Here is an 18826-nt window from a genome sequence, read left to right as displayed (position 1 = left end):
GGGGGCATGTGGCTCTTTTGCCCCTGGCACAGCAGTTTTGATCCTGACTTCACCAGATCACAAGAGACTTCAGAGTCAAGCAGGATCCACGGGGCTGAAGAGCCCAGAGGGTCTGACCTTCTAAACATCCAAAGGCCAGGTCCTCCCAGAGTGCAGGAAACCGCACACTCTGCAGAAGGTCTGTGCCCAGCAAGTGACAGCTGTGCCCCAGGCGTGGAACTCACAGGCCAGGCTCTCTGTCTGGTGGCAACACATCCCCCGCAACATCACGATGTCAACTCCAATGTTCTTCTGCTCTGTCACCTGCACTTTCTGCCAATCTTCATAAGTATTTGGGAAGAAAGTGGAGCAAAAATATTTCCAACTCAGCTCCTCCCTTCCCTTGACCAAACAGATTCTCTCTGAGTTCTAAAAGCCCTCGACAGGATCCTCTAATTGGGGTTGAGTTGGGGCAGCAGGTCTGGGTGTCTTCAGTCTCACGAGACCCTCCTGTATGTAAGCGTCGCTGGAGGGTCCATATGCTCACACACCTGACCCACTGCTGTTACAGCCTGAGGGGCAGGAATGGTGGAGCTCCACTGTCATTGCCACTATGTCCACAGAGTATTGGGGGTAGGGCCCCCCTGTAAGCAGGCTGCAGAGAAGGAAAGGGGGAAGAACACTCCCTCAAGCAGACCCTTCAGCCCCTTCTCCCCCATTTGAAAAACACGTAGAGTTTGTAATTCAGGTTCCTCCTTTCTAAACTTCTCTGCTTTTCTTCTTGGGTGGCAAGATGTAGAACAGCCCCCAGGGCAAGGCTTGTTAGCTTTCTCTGCCTTTAGTTCATACTACACACAGGATTTCATGGGAGGATAGGGACTAGAGGGTAGCAGAAATTGAGGACTTCCCGCTTGAGTAGCCAAGAGGGAAAGGCGTGTGCTGAACTGTGGCCTGGACAGGCAGAGCCTGCCACCCTGCAGGGCTGTAGAATGTTCAACCAGTAAATAGCAGATCAGGGCCAGTGTTGTGCCTGACACAAAGAGGTCGAGGGATACAGCTTCCAGTTGTCTCATAATGCTGGGGCTTTTGAACCAGTGTCTGTGCCTGCATGTAGTGTGGAAGCCAGCTCTGCGGAAACAGGGAGAGGGCTGCTATGGGGTTCATACGCCAAGGCGGCATCTTGCCTTAGATTAGCGCCTGCAATCCAGGATGAAACTTCTGCTTGATAGATTGCACTAAATCCACCCACACTCATTTCTCAGTTTGTTTCAAGAGGGAAAAGAAAAGGCACTGACGCTGTAAGATGATTAAAGCAGAAAGTGAACGGGCAACCCGGTTAGAGGAGGCATTGGAGTCATGTGGTCCTCAGCATTGACTAAGGCAGCATGAGGCCAGGACCACTGTGACGCAGAGTGCCAGGCAGAGGGACTGTGCACCTGCCCCTGCCTGCCCAGAATCTCCCAACTCAGCCAGTCCTCTGTGAAGGTGTCTCCACTGAGGCTGCAGATGCTTAGCTATCTTCTGAGCATTCCTGGTCTCCACTCATTCATTCATTCATTCATTCATTCTTTAGTGAGTACTGCTGTGTGTCCCACAATGTGCTAGTCACTGCAGAAAACACAATTGGTATGAAACACCTCTTCCAAGAAGCTGAACATCTGTCACTAGTACTTCCAGTAAAATGGTGAGCTCAGCTGACATGGATGTCTCATGGCAAACAAACAAACTAGTAAACATGGTTTTTACTACGCAGCCGAGGACTAAGGAGAAAAAAATGCCAGATGCTAGAAATAAAGGGAAAAATCAAAGACACCGTGGTAGGTGGTTTCAGATCTTCATAGAGGTTCAAAGGACCGAGGGTTGGACGTCATGCCCAGCTTGATCCCAGGTACTTGGGAGGCTGATGCAGGAGTGCTTGAACTCAGGAGGCGGAGGTTACAGTGAGCTGAGATCTCGCCACTGCACTCTAGCCTGGACAGCAGAGCGAGACTCTGTTTCAAAAAAAAAACAGGCCAGGCCCAGTAGCTCACACCTGTAATCTCAGAAGTTTGGGAGGCTGAGGCAGGTGGATCACCCGAGGTGAGGAGTTCGAGACCAGCCTGACCAATGTGGTGAAACCCCATCTCTACTAAAAAAAAAAAAACAAAAAATTAGCTAGGTGTGGTGGTGGGTGCCTGTAATCCCAGCTACTCAGGAGGCTGAGACAGGAGAATTGTCCATGGGTGAATGGAGCCTTGCCTTTGGATGTCGGAGCTGAAACGGCCCAGCATAAAGACCAGGGCTTGTAGGGATTGCCTTTCTGTAAACGGGGCTATAAAACTCCACCCGCTAGTCCAGGAACTTACACGTGGAGCTTGTACTCTCTCCAGGATCTTGGACAGAGAGACGGGGTAAAGGGAGGATTAAGCTAGGTACAGGATAGGAGAACCCCAGACCTCCATCACATAAAGGTGTACAGCACCAACTTTTATACTCTATCTTGTACCAGAAACCCCAAATAAAGAAATTAACATAAAAACAGGCCTAGGGTAATAGACATCTTTTAGGCTCTAGCAGGAATAAGCATAGAGCCCTTACCTACACAAAGCTCTAACTTTCCGCTCACCAGGCACAGCAGATGCCTGGGACCAAGGAGGGGAACTCTTAAGTGTGGTCGCACTTAAACACTCACATAGAAAATAAAACAGAGACAAATCGTGTACGGAAACATGCTGCTGCGCAGCAAAGATCCCACTTACAAAACTAGAAATAATAAAACTGCATGAGAAATGCATCAGGCAGATGCTAACTGAGGGGCAAAATCCCTGATCACACTCCTCAAAACTGCCAAGATGGTCCCAAAACAAGGGAAGTCTAAGAAATAGTCCGGAGGGGATGAAGGAGACTAAATGTAAGGTGCTGTTCTAGATGAGATCTTTGTATAGAAAACAGATGTTAGGTAGGAGCCAGTGAAAGCTGAATACACTGTACAGTATGGTTAAAAATAATGCGTCTGGCTAGGTGTGGCGGCTCACGTCTATAATCCCAGCACTTTTGAGAGACTAAGGCAGGCAGATTCCTTGAGGTCAAGAATTGGTGACTAGCCTGGCCTGCATGCTGAAACCCCGTCTCTACTAAAAATACAAAAATTAGCCGGGCATGGTGGCAGGTGCCTTTGATCCCAGCTACTTGGGAGGCTGAGGCAGGAGCGCTTGAACTCCGGAGGTGGAGATTACAGTGAGCTGAGATCTCGCCACTGCACTCCAGCCTGGGCAACAGAGCAAGCCTCTGTCTCAAAAAGAAAAAAGAAAAAAAAAAAAAAGAAGAAGAAGAAGAAGAAGAAGAAGCCAGGCATGGTGGCTCACAGCTCTAATCCCAGCAGTTTGGGAGGCTGAGGCGGGCGGATCACCTGAGGTCAGGAGTTCGAGACCAGGCTGACCAATGCAGTGAGACCCTGTCTCTACTAAAAAAAGAGAAAATTAGCTTGGTGTGGTGGTGGTCACCTGTAATCCCAGCTACTTGGGAGGCTGAGGCAGAAGAATCACTTAAACCTGGGAGGCGGAGGTTGCGGTGAGCTGAGATCACACCATTGCACTCCAGCCTGGGTGACAAAGCAAGACTCTGTCTCAAAAAGAAAAAAAAGTAATGCACCAATCTGGGTTCCTTAGTTGTAACTGCTGTTCCATCCAATGTGAGATGTTAACGACAGGGGAAACTGAGTGCAGGGTGTACAGGAACTCTCCGGACTCTGAGCTTTTCTGTAGACCTAAAGCTAATCTAAAATGAAAGGTTTGCTTTAAAAAAAATGCATAAGCCCACAAAAAATGAAAGTACTTTTTAATAACTTAATAAGGGATAGATTTATAATAATAAAATACAATAGTTTTACAAAAGACACCAAGGAGGAAAGCCACCCCCGTGATCCAGTCACCTCCCACCACGTCGTCCCCTCACATTGGGAATGGAATTCCACATGAGATTTGGGCAGAGACACAGATCCACACCACATACTTCAGGGACTGAGACGGAATCTGGAGATACCAGAGGCAGAGACGGATTCTCTACGAAGAAAGTTCAATCCACAGATTTCTGAGCTCTAATTGAAGACAAGGGGATGCTGTCTTCAGAGTGCCAAGAAAAAGTAACTCCCATTCTAAAGTAGAAGCTGGCAACCTTTCTCTTAAAGTTCCAGATGGCCTGTGGACCACATGATCTCTGTCGCAACTACTTGACTGACTGTCGTGGAGGTGCCAAGGTAGCCCTAGACAGTACATAACGAAACGAGCATGGCTGGCCGGGTGCACTGACTCACCCCTGTAATCCCAGCACTTTGGGAGGCCGAGGCAGGTGGATCACGAGGTCAAGAGATTGAGACCATCCTGGCCAACATGGGGAAACCCCATCTCTACTAAAAAAAAAAAAATACAAAAAATTAGCTGGGCATGGTGGCACATGCCTGTATTTCCAGTTACTTGGGAGGCTGAGGCAGGAGAATTGCTTGAACCTGGGAGGTGGAGGTTGCAGTGAGCTGAGATCGCGCCATTGCACTCCAGTCTGGGGGACAAGAGTGAAACTTCATCTCAATAAAAATAAGAAGAAGAAATGGGCGTGGCTATACCCAGTTCAAGTTTATTTACAGAAATAGGTTGTGGGCTCTTGGGGTGAAGTTTGCCCATCCCTAGTCTATTGCCAAGTTGAAGTTTTCCCTGAGAGCAAATATAGACCGCCAGGTTTATTACTTATTAACCGTTGATACAGGATCTGTGTAGAAAGTATATCAAAGCAAAAGGGAAAAGAAGACATTAGTAAATTATGCTAGGTCCGGCGTGGTAGCTCACGCCTGTAATTCCAACACTTTGGGAGGCTGAAGCAGGAGGATCACTTGTGCCCCAGAAATCTAGGCAAGCCTGGGCCACGTAGGGAGATCCCATCTCTACAAAAAATAAAAAAGTCAGCTAGGCATCATGGTGTGCGCCTGTGTCCCAGCTACTCGGGGGGCTGAGGCAAGAGGATGACTTGAGCCTGGGAGATCAAGGCTGTAGTGAGCTGTGATTGGGTCACTGCACCCTAGCCTGGGTGACAGAGCAAGACCTTGTCTCAAAAAAATAACAACAAATATGCTAGCGAATTTCAAAGGACAACTATACTAACAGAGAGAGAGGAATAGGTTGGAGAAGGGAAGAGAGAATGCACGAACGAATACAAAATACTGGGAAGAGAGATGGAAAATCGAACTGAAATAATCCAGCCATCTGATGGTGGAATGTATATCTTCAAAGAGGTTTTGCTTTTTAAAATCACAGTTCTAAGTAATTAACAAGTGGCACACTTCAAATAGGACGTGGTGAAGGTGAAAAGAAAGGAATGAAGAAAGATACAAGGCAAATGCGAATCTGAAGAAAGCAGGTATTACAGATTCTGTCTCGGACAAACCAGACTTGAAGGCAGAAAGCCAGATGAGAGGTAAAGGTTGGTCCTTAAGGAAAGGGGAAGTCATGTGCCAGAATAACATCATGATTTGTGTTTGTAGGCACCTAGCCACATAAGCCTCGAACCATTTAAAGGAAAATTCATCAGAATTTCAAGGAGAAACACAATCATGGTGGGGGATTTTTATGTCCCCGTCTGGTACTTGTAGATTATGCAGATATTAAGTTAACAAAACGCATACGGTGGACGTTCATAAACTCAAACCCAGCCATTAGAAAGCTTACGTTCATTTCAAGCCACTTGAGGGTTCCTAAAATGGATTAGGGGGCTCTGCCATGGAGAGAGTCAGAATACATGCCCCAAGATCAATACCATTCAGGCCACATTGTCTGACTTCAATGTGATATAATGGAAAATCAATAGCAGAAAAGATAGCCATAGTAATTTATTAATGGGCAGTTAAGCCCAGAGGCAGCAGAAGATTAACACAGTCCAGGCTCCCAAGGGCTTGATCCAAGCCAGACTAAGAAACCAGCAGAACCAGACTAAGAAGGCAAGCTGTTTGCTCATCTCAGGGGCTCTTCATTAGAATCGGCTACATTTCATCAGGAGAATAGGAGTGGTCAGCTTAGGTAAGGAAATATAAGGGCAGGTAACGCTGTGAGCAAATGCCAAGGTAGGTGCCAAGGTTCTTTCAGAGCTGGTGGACAAACAGGTATGACAGATGATAGAATTTGCTGGTGCTTTAGAGAAGGTAAGTCTGAAGGATTGGATTGGCTGGTTGCAGTGGCTCCTGCCTATAATCCCAGCACTTTGGAAGGCTGAGATAGGCGGGTCACTTGAGCCCAGGAGTTCAAGACCAGTCTGGGCAACGTGGTGAAACCCTGTCTTTATAAAAAATACAAAAAAGTTAGCCAGGTGGGGTGGCATGAACCTGGAGCCTGAGGTGGGAGCCCAGGGAGGTTGAAGCTGCGGTAAGCTGTGATTGTGCCACTGCACTCTAGCCTGGGAGATAGACTATGCCTCAGAAAAATAAAAGGATAAATAAAGGGTTGGACTGAGGCAGGAAAAAAACAAGTGTATTAGCAAAAAGCTGGTAACTATGGTGGGTTCTGATGCAGGCAAGAGACATCACCCAGGACATAACTCAAACATTCATCTGGCTAAGATGAACTAATTTGGGAGAGCGGGTGGGGGAGATTGACCAGTGTGAAGAATGCAGCAACTGACAAAGAGTATTTACAGACCACTCACAGCTGTGTGTTTTAGCAGCAATGAAGAAGATACAGGATGCTGTGATGACCATGAGAATAAGGACTGATCCCAGGAAGAGCTGTTGCAGACGGAACCCACAGACGGCGTCTGCAGGCTGATTTTATTGTTGCGTGAAAGGGAGAAGGGAGAATTTGAGTCCAGGTGACAGGAGATGTAGGTTAATCTCACACTGTGGAGGCGATGAGAGGGTAGAAGGACTGCATTTACACCGATTGCGGAAAGTATTACCCAGCACAGGCCCAGGGTACATGCGCACCAAACTAACTGAGCCAGGTAGTTTCCGACTTCTTTGACAGACCGTGGTGTGCTAGCCACATCTGGCCCAAGACCTGTTTCTGGAAATGAGGCTTTATTGGCGCACAGGCAGAGCCATGGGTTTACATACGGTCTGTGGCTCCATAGATGCTGCAATGGCTAATCTGCATAGTAGCCAGAGAAATCTCAAGGCTGAAAAGCTGAAGGTATTTATTATCTGACCTCCCCTTTCCTTTTTTCCTTCCTTTCTTCCTTTCCCCTCCCCTCCCCTCCCCTCTCTTTTTTTTAGACATGGTCTCACTCTGTCACCCAGACTGGAGTGCAGTGGTGCAGTCATGGCTCACTGCATCCTTGACCCCCTGGGCTCCAGCGATCCTCCCATCTGAGCCTCCCTCCCAAGTAGCTGGGACTACAGGTACACGCCACCACGCCCAGCTAATTTTTGTATTTTTTGCAGAGATCGAGTTTTGCCATGTTGCCCAGGCTGGCCTCGAACTCTTAAGCTCAAATGACTTGCCTGCCTCAGCCTCCAAAAGTGCTGGGATTACAGGTGTGAGCCACCGTGCCTGGCTTTCTGACCCTTTTCAGAAAGTGTGTAGACTCCTAATTTAGTAGACACAATCCCTGTTTTTAGCCCAGATTCATCACGAAATACTCTGAGGCTGACTGTCTTTTTTATGACCTCTTGCTTGTACCCTGTTTATTGAAGCAAGAGGCTTCATATAAACATTGCCTGTGGCATCATAGCCACCTATGGGAATGATTCCAAGAAGGCACTGTCTTCTCTTTCCGCTTAAGGAGTTTCTGACCTGGGAAGAAAACAGACAGGCACCTCTCCTATCATGTGTGTGGCTGCTGCCATCTGGTGTACAAATGCCATTACGTCCTCACCTTCCTGGAGCCTTCCCCAGCTCCCTTCCCTCTGACCACCTCCCTACCCAGCCAGGTGAGCTTGCACCAAGGTGTTCATTCCAATGTCACTGTCTCCTGAATTAGAAAGACTCAGCCACCCCAGCGAGGCCTGTAGTTCAAGCACAGCTTGCTTCTCTCTGTTTTGATCCCATAGCAATTTCTTTCTGTTTTAGCCACAAAGAAATTCTTCAGACCGAATGTACTTGGGGAATTGCATGCTTAAGTGGTTTTTCTTTCTGAAGGATTGTCACTTCAAAGAATGTGTTCTCTGGAGAGGGGACATGCCCTCAGTTCTCACTTCACTCAGTGGCAGGCATAATTCAAACCAGCAGGGAGAACAAGGCTGCTTATGCTTAAACATTTGGCTTCAGATACCACCTCCTGTTTTAAGCTTTGACTAAGCACGCGTCAAGAGACTTCTGTAGCCCGTGGACCCACCTTGACCTACAGGTGTAGCCTGCTATCAGAGAGCAGATTGTGCACAGCAGAGGAGGCTGGCTGTGAACTTTAGTGCGCCATGGATAGTCCACAAAACACATCCCCAAGGTATCACCAGACCAGCTAATGCTAACCAACACCCAGACGCTTGGTAAAGGATACATGGTTGATTAGTCTATGTTTAGACTTAATATAGCCCATTAAATTACACATGGAGGCATCAAAACCAATTTTAAGATATATGTTTGCTCTCCGATCAAAGAGTAATGATCATAAGACAGATAAATCCTTTCCCCTGGCTTATAAATATGTATGTTGATATATTAGCAATTATTTCAGATAGCAGCCATTCGTTGACTAAGCAATGCTTTATTTAGAAAAATGGCGACTGACATATTTTCCTGGTTATTAATCAACATTAGCCAGTAGATGAGCATGTCTATATGTGTAAGTTACATTACATGTATGTTTCTATCTATCCAAGCAGTCCCCCTACTTTTGCTCCAGTAGATTGTGTGTGTGTGTGTGTGTGTGTGTGTATACATGCTCTTGCTCTGTTGCTCAGGCTGCAGTGCAATGGCACAATCATAGTTCACTGCAGCCTTGACCTCTTGGGCTTCAATAATCCTCCCTTTTCAGCCTCCCAAGTAGCTAAGACTCCAGGTGTACATCCTGTAGATTATGGAAAGCATGCTTGCAAGTTACATGTAGGGAAGTTACAAAGGAGACTTCATTGTTGTGGCAGGGAGGAGTCTCAGAGAACTCACATGGAAACATTTTAATTATAGATCACTCTAACATCCTTGAACAAGCAAGCTGCCCTCACTGTCTCCTGCCAAGCCTCCATGCAGCTGCTCCTGTAATGCCTAGACCTGCCTGGGGCAGCACTCAGTCTCCCAGACTTGGGGAGTGTCCCGGGGAGACCCTTCCTTCCTCAGAGTTGCTTATCTTGACCTCTTCCCTGCCTAGTACCCTTCCCCGCCTGGTCTACCTGGAGAGTGGCCTTTAGCCTGAGAAGTGGAGACCCAGCCTGAGGACAGTAAGGTGCCTGGGAGGAAAATACCTTAATCCCACCGTTCCCACCCTTTCACAGCAGAAAGATGCCCCTCCCATCCTTCCACCACTTGGGCCCAATCTCCTTCTATTCTTTATCTGCAATCCCACACTGTGCTCTCAATTTTATTGTATACAGGCAAGCTCTTTTCTTGAACCTATCACACTATCCTGTCTGGAATTCTAGAGTGATCTATTGGCACCTCCTTCTCTTCAATTTTCCTGTTACACCCTCCCACACTCCACAGCCTTACCTTGAATTACAAAGAGAACGTGGAATTTGCAAGTGTGGGCAGGCAGCGATGGACAGACAGCGCCATCACGCGGTAGCTTGGCATCAGAGGTCGCTAGACAGAGTACCAAAAAGGGAAAACGTTGGCCAGGAGAGGCAGCTGAGACGTGTGTGTTACTATCCGAATCTGTGTTCGGCTTGTCCAGAAGGCATACCTGCAAATGCTATGGACCATATATGTAAGTTACATGTAACTTTGGACATGTCTAACTTTGCTTTGGACATTTTTCAAAAGAGTAACATCCTTATATTTTGGCTACTGTACCCTGATTTTTCACCCCTGATTGATTCTGCGCTTATAAAGCTCATTACTGTCTTATTTTTTCCATGTCAAGAATAAAACTATAGCTTTTATGTGACCCTACACAGAGCAGTAGAAATGTGAAATGGGCCCATGAAAGCATAAGAAGCTACTCCAAGCCTTGGATGGTCTACCCCAGTGGAGGAGCAGAGAGGTGTGAAATGTCTCACTTCTGAACACCCAAAGATCAGTTCCGTTTTTCTTTTTGCCGTTTTGAGGGGAGAAGGTGATGTTTGCTTTTCTAGTGACTTAAAAATAAACAATGTTTTTTATTGTATGCGTTCTGGGAAGTGAGAAAGTGGGTGAGGGAAGTTCACTGGATGCATGGGCAAAGCCAGACGAGAATCAAGCAGGTTCTTACCATCTTGTGTAATTTGCCATCAAGTCATTTATCCGTCTGTTTGCCGGTCCATCCATCCTTTCAATCCACAGAGATTCATTGAGAACAGGATCCATCTTTTTGGAGAAAGATAACTTAGGATGTTTGTTTCTTTTTCTTTTCTTTTCTTTATTTTTTTGAGACAGAGTTTCATTCTTGTTGCCCAGGCTGGAATACAACGGCACAATCTTGGCTCACCACAACCTCCACCTCCCTGGTTCAAGCGATTCTCCTGCCTCAGCCTCCCAAGTAGCTGGGATTACAGGCATGTGACACCACACCTGGCTAATTTTTTGTATTTTTGTTAGAGACAGAGTTTCTCCGTGTTGTTCAAGCTGGTCTCAAACTCTGGACCTCAGGTGATCCACCAGCCTCGGCCCCCTAGAATGCTGGGATTACAAGCGTGAGCCACTGTGCCCAGCCTAGGATAATTATTTCATCCATTGCAACTGGGAAAACAGGCTTGAAATTGCAGGACTGGTGGGCTGGACATGGTTTTGAAAGATCGTCTTGCCTCTTAATTTTTTTTGTTTTTCTTCTTTTTTTGGTGATATGACTTGGATCTGAACTTTTTTTTTGGTTAATAGACGAAGCTTTTGAAACAAGTTCCTAAGCGCACACTCTGGATGGAGTAGATACCACCCTTTCCCCGAAAGTCCCCCCTCTGCACTGGCAGAAAACCTCTATCTAGCCCAAGTCGCTAATGTTACAAGCGAAGAAACTGAAGTCCCAGAGTGGAAAAGGAAGTAGATCAGGGATGATTCGAGTCAGAGCTCTGGGTTCCTGAATCCTGGGGCTTTCTCCTCCCATCTGAGAGCTGCTCTGTCAGTAGCTGGTCACGTTTCCATGTCAGAGGGTGGAGGGAACTTCCAGGATGTCTCAGAAGGTCTGCTTTTGTCATTATCTCAGCTTCCCCTCTGAAGCTCACTCCCCCTACCGCTTTCTTGACATTTTTTCCCTTGACCCATTTGAACTTCAGGAAGTGCCCCTCCCATTCTTGGACAACCTCAAAGCTTTTGAGCAAGGTTCTGGAAAATTATCTCTTTTGTGCGTTGCAGTAGGAAGCTCAAATTAACGGAGCCAGATGGGATGGAGGGCTGGGAAGCAGACAGGGAGAAATGAATCATCGTGGGCCTCATCTCCAGAGTCCCTGTCCGAACCTGGGCAGTTATTTTCTCCCTCTGCCCTCTCTTTCCTCTCTTTCCTCTCCCCTTCGTCCTTCTCATGGCTTTTTATGATAATGCTTTTCAAGCTCTCAATAAGAGCACCATTTTACATGAAAAAAGGGCAATGTTTTGCCAGTAAGATGTGTGTTCCTGTGTTAGCACCACTGATGTCCCATAGTTGCACACCGAAGGTTTTCTTTGACTGAGTAATCCTGCCAGGGGAGAGGAGCTACCCCATGGAGGCTTTGTCCTCCACATCCCCAGGTCTGGGCCAAAAAATACAATCGCATCTTTACCTGGAAACCCGGTGACTTTCCAGACCATGCGGAGACGAATCTGGAACTTAATCGCCATTTGCCTACAAAAGAGCCCATGATGGAGCCTGGTGCTTGTGAATCTCTGGGTTGAATGGATACACAGATGGACAGATGGGTGAATGATCTAGTTACCTGTCAACATGAGACTGTCCATGAGGTTCCATCTTAGTCTGGCTTCGTCCATGTCTAGCAGACTTTTACGACCCACTTTCTTCACTCCCCAGGACTGATAGAACAAATAACATTATTCAACCAAAGTCACTGGAAAAGTGAATGTGTCACCACAAAAATGGCAGAAAGAAAAATCTAGTTGATTTTGGGGTGTTCCAAAGTTAGCACTCTTCACACTTGTACTTTTTTCTCCCAGCACAGATAGTCCAAGTATAGGGTGACCGCTATGTGTGTTCGGGGTTGGCCTCACTGGTTACACATCAGTTACTGTCATCTGTCTCTTCCTGCTGCTACTTACTCTGCAAGATGGTTTTCGTTTGAAGGATGGAGGAATTTTCCAATCCAGACCTCCTGACAGCTAGGCTGCAATCACACACACACACACACACACACACACTCACTCACTCTTATACTGCACAGAGCCAAAGAAAATCCTGGAAGGGATATTAAGACGTGTGAGCATCAGCACTCTGTCCTCCTGGTGACATCTGTATGAAGTCTCAGGTGGGACTTCACCTGATAAGCACCTGACAACCTGACTGAACACTTGGCCCTTACTCTATGTGCCTCAGTTTCCACGCTTATCATGTGAGAGAGGCAGATTGTATCTATGTTTATGAGATTATTGACCTTTGTTGGACAATGAAGACATCCCCCAAATATATAAAGACTGACAAAGGACCACCACCTTTTATGTTTTTCAAAGTAAAGGCGTTGAAGGAAAGATGCGATCGTAGACCACCGTGATCAGTGAATTCTTTCATGAGATGTCACTCTTCTAGAAAGTGCGGCCGGGTGCGGTGGCTCATGCCTATAATCCCAGCACGTTGGGAGGTTGAGGCCGGCGGATCACTTGAGATTGGGAAATCAAGATCAGCTTGGTCAACATGACGAAACCCCATCTCTACTAAAAAAATACAAAAATTAACCAGGCGTGGTGGCAGGTACCTGTAATCCCAGCTATTTGGGAGGCTGAGGCAAGAGAATCTCTTGAACCTGGAAGGTGGAGGTTGCAGTGAGCTGAGATGGTGCCACTGCACTCCAGCCTGGGCAACAGAGCGAGACCTTGTCTCAAAAATTTAAAAAAAAGGCTGGGGTTGGGGGCAGCAGTCAAGTCTGTGCCTAGCCTCTGGCCCCAGAGCCTCCCTCTTTACTAGGTCATCCTAGGCTTTGAGGTAACCTAGCCAGGCAGGAGGAGAAGCTAAGTGGGAGAGCCTGGGGGAGTGGGTGGGCCTTGCTTCCTGTTGAGTTTAACTTACGGTAGACCCCTCATACATCACTGTTTGTGTTGCGGAGATGAATAAGGGGAATTGATGCTATTTAAGACTATGGATTCTGAGGCTTGACTCCCTGGGTTCAAATCCTGGCTCTTTCATCAACTGGCTCTATGACTTTGATGTGTAGCTTTTCATATGTGCCTCAGTTTCCTAATCTACAAAATGAGAATAATAGTATCTACCTCAGTGGATTGTTCCGATGATGAGCTGAGTTTCTCTAGGAAAAGCACCCTGAGTAGAGGCCGGCGGACAGCAGCACTATCTATGATGTGAAGCTATTGCCTTTGCTTCCTGGCCCACCCATGTCAGATCCTATAGCTAGATGGCCAGCCCAGGACAAGCACTTCCAACTCCCTGCCCATCTAGGAGAAGAATGGGCTCAGAAGTGGCTTCCACTGTCTGCAGGGGACTGACACGCAAGCTCAGGTCCAGGGGTCTCTGGGTGTGCCTGGCGGCTCTGCCCTCCCACTGCTTCTGCTCCTGTTTCTAGAGCTTCATGCCTGATAAGTGGCCTTCGAATCCTTTGCTATCTTTCCCCTGAGGCCCTCCCAGGCCAACTTCACCCTCTTATCACAGCATGGACTCTGCACATTCATTAGCCCTGGCCCTGGTACTGCCTGGCTCATGTCCTCAGCTTTCATTGTGTGGCGTTTGATTTTCTCTCTCTTGTGTCCTCCCTGGGAGCAGAGCCTGGGTCACCTGTTCCATGCTCTGCATGGGACCCAGAACCAGGCAGTGCGTGGTTAGCTCTGCGCTAGGGGTGCTGATGGCCTCCCTGGAGTCCTACCGCTGGTTTCATAAGTGGCAGCCCCTCCAGACCATAGAAGCACAATGAGCTGCTTCCCTTCTGCTACCCCCCCACCCCGCCCCGTTCCCTGGACTCAGTTGGGGGCCCCTTCCATCTAACCACACAAGTCACCTTCTCAGAATAAAAAGGGAGATGACACTGCTGTCCCCTCCCCCATCCGCTGGGCAGCAGCGTCTCCTCCATGAGCCGCACAAGGGGCCTTTATGCTGCGGCCCCTTCCTCCTCTGCTGCTGCCCCAGCCGCCCCCACCCAGGTCCCTGGCGACAGGGATTGGACATCTTGGCACAGCGAACTGTCTCTGCACAACGTACACTCTGTTAGCCTGGAGCAGGCCTAGGGGGAGGGTGGTCCCCACCAGGCTCCCTGAGAATGGCAATGTGGTCTCCTTGTGGCTTTCCCGGGCATTGGAAAGGACACACACTTCTTTTTCTTCTCCGTTCCCGCTGCTGATCTGTCCATCCTCCCCAAGAGCTTGTTACAAGCTACTTGAGGAAGAAAGCAGTTCTGTCTTCCAGGGCAGCCCACTGAGGAAGCTCGGCCACTACAGAGGGAGCTGTGGGCGTGGCTTAGTTCTGGGGGGCGGGGTCTTCATTTTAAAACATTCTGCTTGGTGCACTAAGAAAGGCAGCTCAGGAGCACTGGTGCCTGTGCAGCACTTGTGGGGACATGTGGCACTTGGTGCTACTTACACGCATTGCTCAGTCCTCACGGCCATCCCAGTCTGGACATGTGGCTATGGGACCTCAGGAGGCAGGGGAAATGCTCAGAGGTCATTCTTCTGATAAGAGGCAGATTCAGGATTTTTTTTTTTTTGAGACAGAGTCACTCTGTTGCCCAGACTGGAGTGCAGTGGTGTGATCTTGGCCTACTGCAACCTCCACCTCCCGTAATTAGGTTAAGATCAGCTCATCCTGGATCAGGGTGGGCATAAGTCTAATATGACTGGATGCCCTTATAAAATAAGAGGGAAGACACGTAGAGAGGACAGTACCCCGTGGCCACACAGAGACACATGGAAGGAAGGCGGCCTTGTGACAGTGGAGGCAGAGACTAGAGTCATGTATCTACAAGCTGGGGAATGTCAGATTGCCAGGGCCACCAGAAGCTGGAAGAGCTGAGGGAGGATCCTCCCCTAGAGCCTTCATGGGGAGCATAGACCCATGGACACCTTGACTTTGGTCTTCTGGCCCCCCAGGCTGTGGGAATAAATCCCTGTGATACTTTATGACGGCAGCTGTTAAGAAATCAGGGCCTCGGGTCTCCTCCCCACCGCCATCGGTGTCTTCTCTGTCCCAGAGGTCTTCTCTTAGCTTTCTCCACTTCCTCTCATGGTGGGCACAAAGCCCCGAGGCCACTTTTCTTTCCTCTTTTTAAATTGTTTAACATTTTTATTTTATTTATTTATTTTGAGACAGGGTCTCTCTCTGTCACCCAGGCTGGAGTGCAGTGGCACCATCTCAGCTCACTGCAACCTCCACCCCCTGGGTTCAAGCTATTTTCATGCCTCAGCCTCCTGAGTAGCTGGGATTACAGCTGCCCACCACCACACCCAGCTAATTTTTGTATTTTTAATAGAGACAGGGTTTCACCATCTTGGTCAGGCCTGTCTCGGTCTCCTATCCTCAAGTGATCCGCCTACCTTGGTCTCCCAAAGTATTGGGATTACAGGCATGAGCCACCGCGTCTGGCCCTGAGGCCACTTTTTCATCCACATTCTTCTCTGTGCCTCTGCATCTGTGTTCCCATCCCTTTGGTAAGTTCTGTTTTTTATTTCAGGAGTGGGTTAACATTTCCAATTTTGTTTTGTTTTTTCCTTAAGCCTCTCTCAGTTCAGTCTGGACAAACTTGGAGAAGAGCGGCGGTTTTCTGTCGCTTGTTCGGTGGCTGCCTTCAGACGCTGGCCCATGGGAGAGTTGGGGCTGTCCCCCGTATTGGAGCTATTAAACTGTCGTAAGAAAGAGGCCTTTGTCACGGGAAACACGGCACTCAGCTCAGTCACAGAGACAGATTGTGCCAGAAAACAAACAACAAAAAAAAAGGTTCAACCGCAGCATTCTTTGGGACTTCAGTCACCCACCTCCCGCTTGTTCTTAAGAGACGAATTTCCTTTCTTCCGTGTAATTCCATCAGATAGGTCGTCAGGTTTTCATTCTGTCCAAAACTGAGTGCTAGGGGCCTTACCCTGCCATCTGCGAGGGGCCTCCACCCCACACCCTGCTTGCATGACCTCATGCCTGCAGGTTGGGAACGCAGGGGCTCCCTTGGGCCTTTACAGGGCAGGCCAGGGACGGTGCGAGGAGAACGAGGGCAGGGGTTAGATATTTTTTCACACTTACCATGACCTACCTGTACACTTAAAAAATGATCAAGATGGTACATTTTGGCCGGGCACCGTGGCTCATATCTGTTATCCCAACACTTTGGGAGGCCAAGGTGGGCAGATCATTTGAAGTCAAGAGTTTGAGACCAGCCTGGCCAACACAGTGAAATCCTGTCTTTATTAAAAATACAAAAGTTAGCCAGGGCGGGCGTGCATGTCTGTAATCCCAGCTACTCAGGAGGCTGAGGCACGAGAATTGCTTGAACCTGGGAGGCAGAGGCTGCAGGGAGCCAAAATCATAGCACTATACTCCAGCCTGGATCACAGAGCAAGACTCTGCCAAACATAAAAAGTAGATGGTACCTTGTATGTTATGTATACATTAATGATTAAACACCAACTTCCCATTCCCTATCTCCCCGCAGCCCCAGCAACCACCATTCTACTTTCTGTCTCATGAATGTGACTCCTCTAGGGACCTCATATAAGTGGCATCACACAGTAGTTGTCCTTTTGTGTCCAGCCTGTTTCGCTTAGCATAATGTCCTCAGGGGTTGTCATGCTGTGACATGTGTCTGACTTTCCTTCCTTCTAAGGCTGAACAATATTCTGTTGCACGGATGCGCCATTTTGTTTGTTTATTCAACTGCCCACAAACACTTGGGCTGTTTTGCCTTTTAGCTATTGTGAAAAATGCCGCTTGGGAATATGAGTGTGCAAATGTCTCTTCAAGACCCGCCTTGAAGTTCTTTGGGGGATATGCCCAGAGAGGCATTGCTAAATCATACAGTAATTTAATTTTTATTTATTTATTTAGAGACAGAGTCTTGCTTTGTTGCCCAAGCTGGATTGCAGTGGCACAATCTCAGCTCGCTGCCACCTCCGCTTCCCGGGTTCAGGCAGTTCTCCTGCCTCAGCCCTCTGAGTAGCTGGGACAACTACAGGTGCCTGCCACCATGCCCGGCTAATTTTTGTATTTTTTGTGAAGACGGGTTGTCAACATATTGGCCAGGCTGGTCTCGAACTCCTGACTTTGTGATCCGCCACCTCAGCCTCCCAAAGTGCTGGGCTTACAGGCATGAGGCACTGTGCCCAGCCTGATCTTTAATTTTTTGAAGAACTTGGTCATGGCGCATTTTATCTGCCATTTCACGCTGTGCCCTTGGGCAAAGGGTACTTCCTGGAGGAGTGAGCCCCTCACGGGCTCCCAGGGCTTCTTTCGTGGGATGCATGCAGACAACCCTGACCTCCTCCTCGGTGCAGACCCCGTGATGCTGCACTGGTCACACACCCATGGCGTTGGCCCTGCGTGACAGAGGGTAGAAAGAAATCACGAGAGGAAAGCTTGTGAACATGAAGGGGCTGCATGGATGCAAGGTGCAGTGGTTTTGAATATGTCCGTGTAAAGATCCGTGATTCCGTGCTTTCCCATCGATTGTAGTTTAACCAAATGAAGCTCTCACTATTAGCCTCACAAGTGCAACCACGTTCCTCCTTCAGCCAGGCAGAAGAAATGCTCCACGAACCCAGATCTGAAACCGGGCAGTCACAGGAGGTAAACAGCTGCAGGCTCTGTCGTCTGCCCTCCTGGCAGGTTCAGGGACAAACTGCCACATCATCACGAAAAGGTGTTGTCCACTGCTCTTTACCCAGGAGGCTCAAAGCAGGCACTGTGTGCAAACTGAAGCTCTTTCTCCTCCTCAGGTTCGGTTTCCTCATCTGTAAATGGGATTGCCTGAAGGGATAAAGGAAAGCGAAAGGGAAGCTCTCACATGCTGCTGGGTGCATAGCAGGCACTCAGCAGCAGTTGCGGACTTCCCTGCTGCATGTCTTACCTGCTTCATTCCCTTTTTGGCAGCCCATTATTGGATATTATTAGGCTGGTGCAAAAGTAATTGCAGTTTCCGCCATTACTTTCAGTGGCAGAAACTGCAGTTGTGCACCAGCCTAATACCTACGCACAGCCTTTGTGGTGGACTCTAGATCAAAATTTGAGGTCCCTGGCTTTATTATTTGCCAGCTGAGTGAGCTTCGAAATGTCATTTAACTTCTCTGGGCCTCACTTTGCTTCCTAAATATCTGTATAATGGGCCTCTGAATGGCCCCAGGTTCACAGTGTCGGGGGATTCTGCGAGAGAGCACTTACGAAGCATCTAGCACAGCCCGGAATGAGAGAAGTTACGGCTGTTATCATCACCCTCGCATGATGGCAGGGAGGTGATGCAGGAACTTTGCAGGGGAAGGATTTGGTTTTACTATTTCATAAGTATAGCCAACAGGACTTGGGGTCCAATTAGGTACAGGGGTTGAAAATAACTAGAAACCCCTCCCAGTTTTTTATGTGTACAGCTACATGGCTATTATTAATACCTTTCACAGAGATCAGGATCCAGAGGAAGAGCAGGAAGAAGAGGAGTTTGATGACCAAGTTAAGGCAATGTATGAGAACCCTTATACATGTGAGAAACAGCGTT

At 48.1% G+C, this 18826-nt stretch overlaps 1 protein-coding gene across 18 annotated transcripts in view; it reads left to right on the top strand.

Annotated features, from left to right (window-relative positions):
* SLC39A11 (solute carrier family 39 member 11) overlaps positions 1–18826 on the top strand; it is a 441622-nt gene that overhangs the window by 357423 nt on the left and 65373 nt on the right. The window lies entirely within an intron of this gene.

This window comes from Callithrix jacchus, chromosome 5 (assembly GCF_049354715.1).
Source record: "Callithrix jacchus isolate 240 chromosome 5, calJac240_pri, whole genome shotgun sequence".
Classification (NCBI taxonomy): domain Eukaryota; kingdom Metazoa; phylum Chordata; class Mammalia; order Primates; family Cebidae; genus Callithrix; species Callithrix jacchus.
This window is presented reverse-complemented; position numbering and strand designations above follow the sequence as displayed.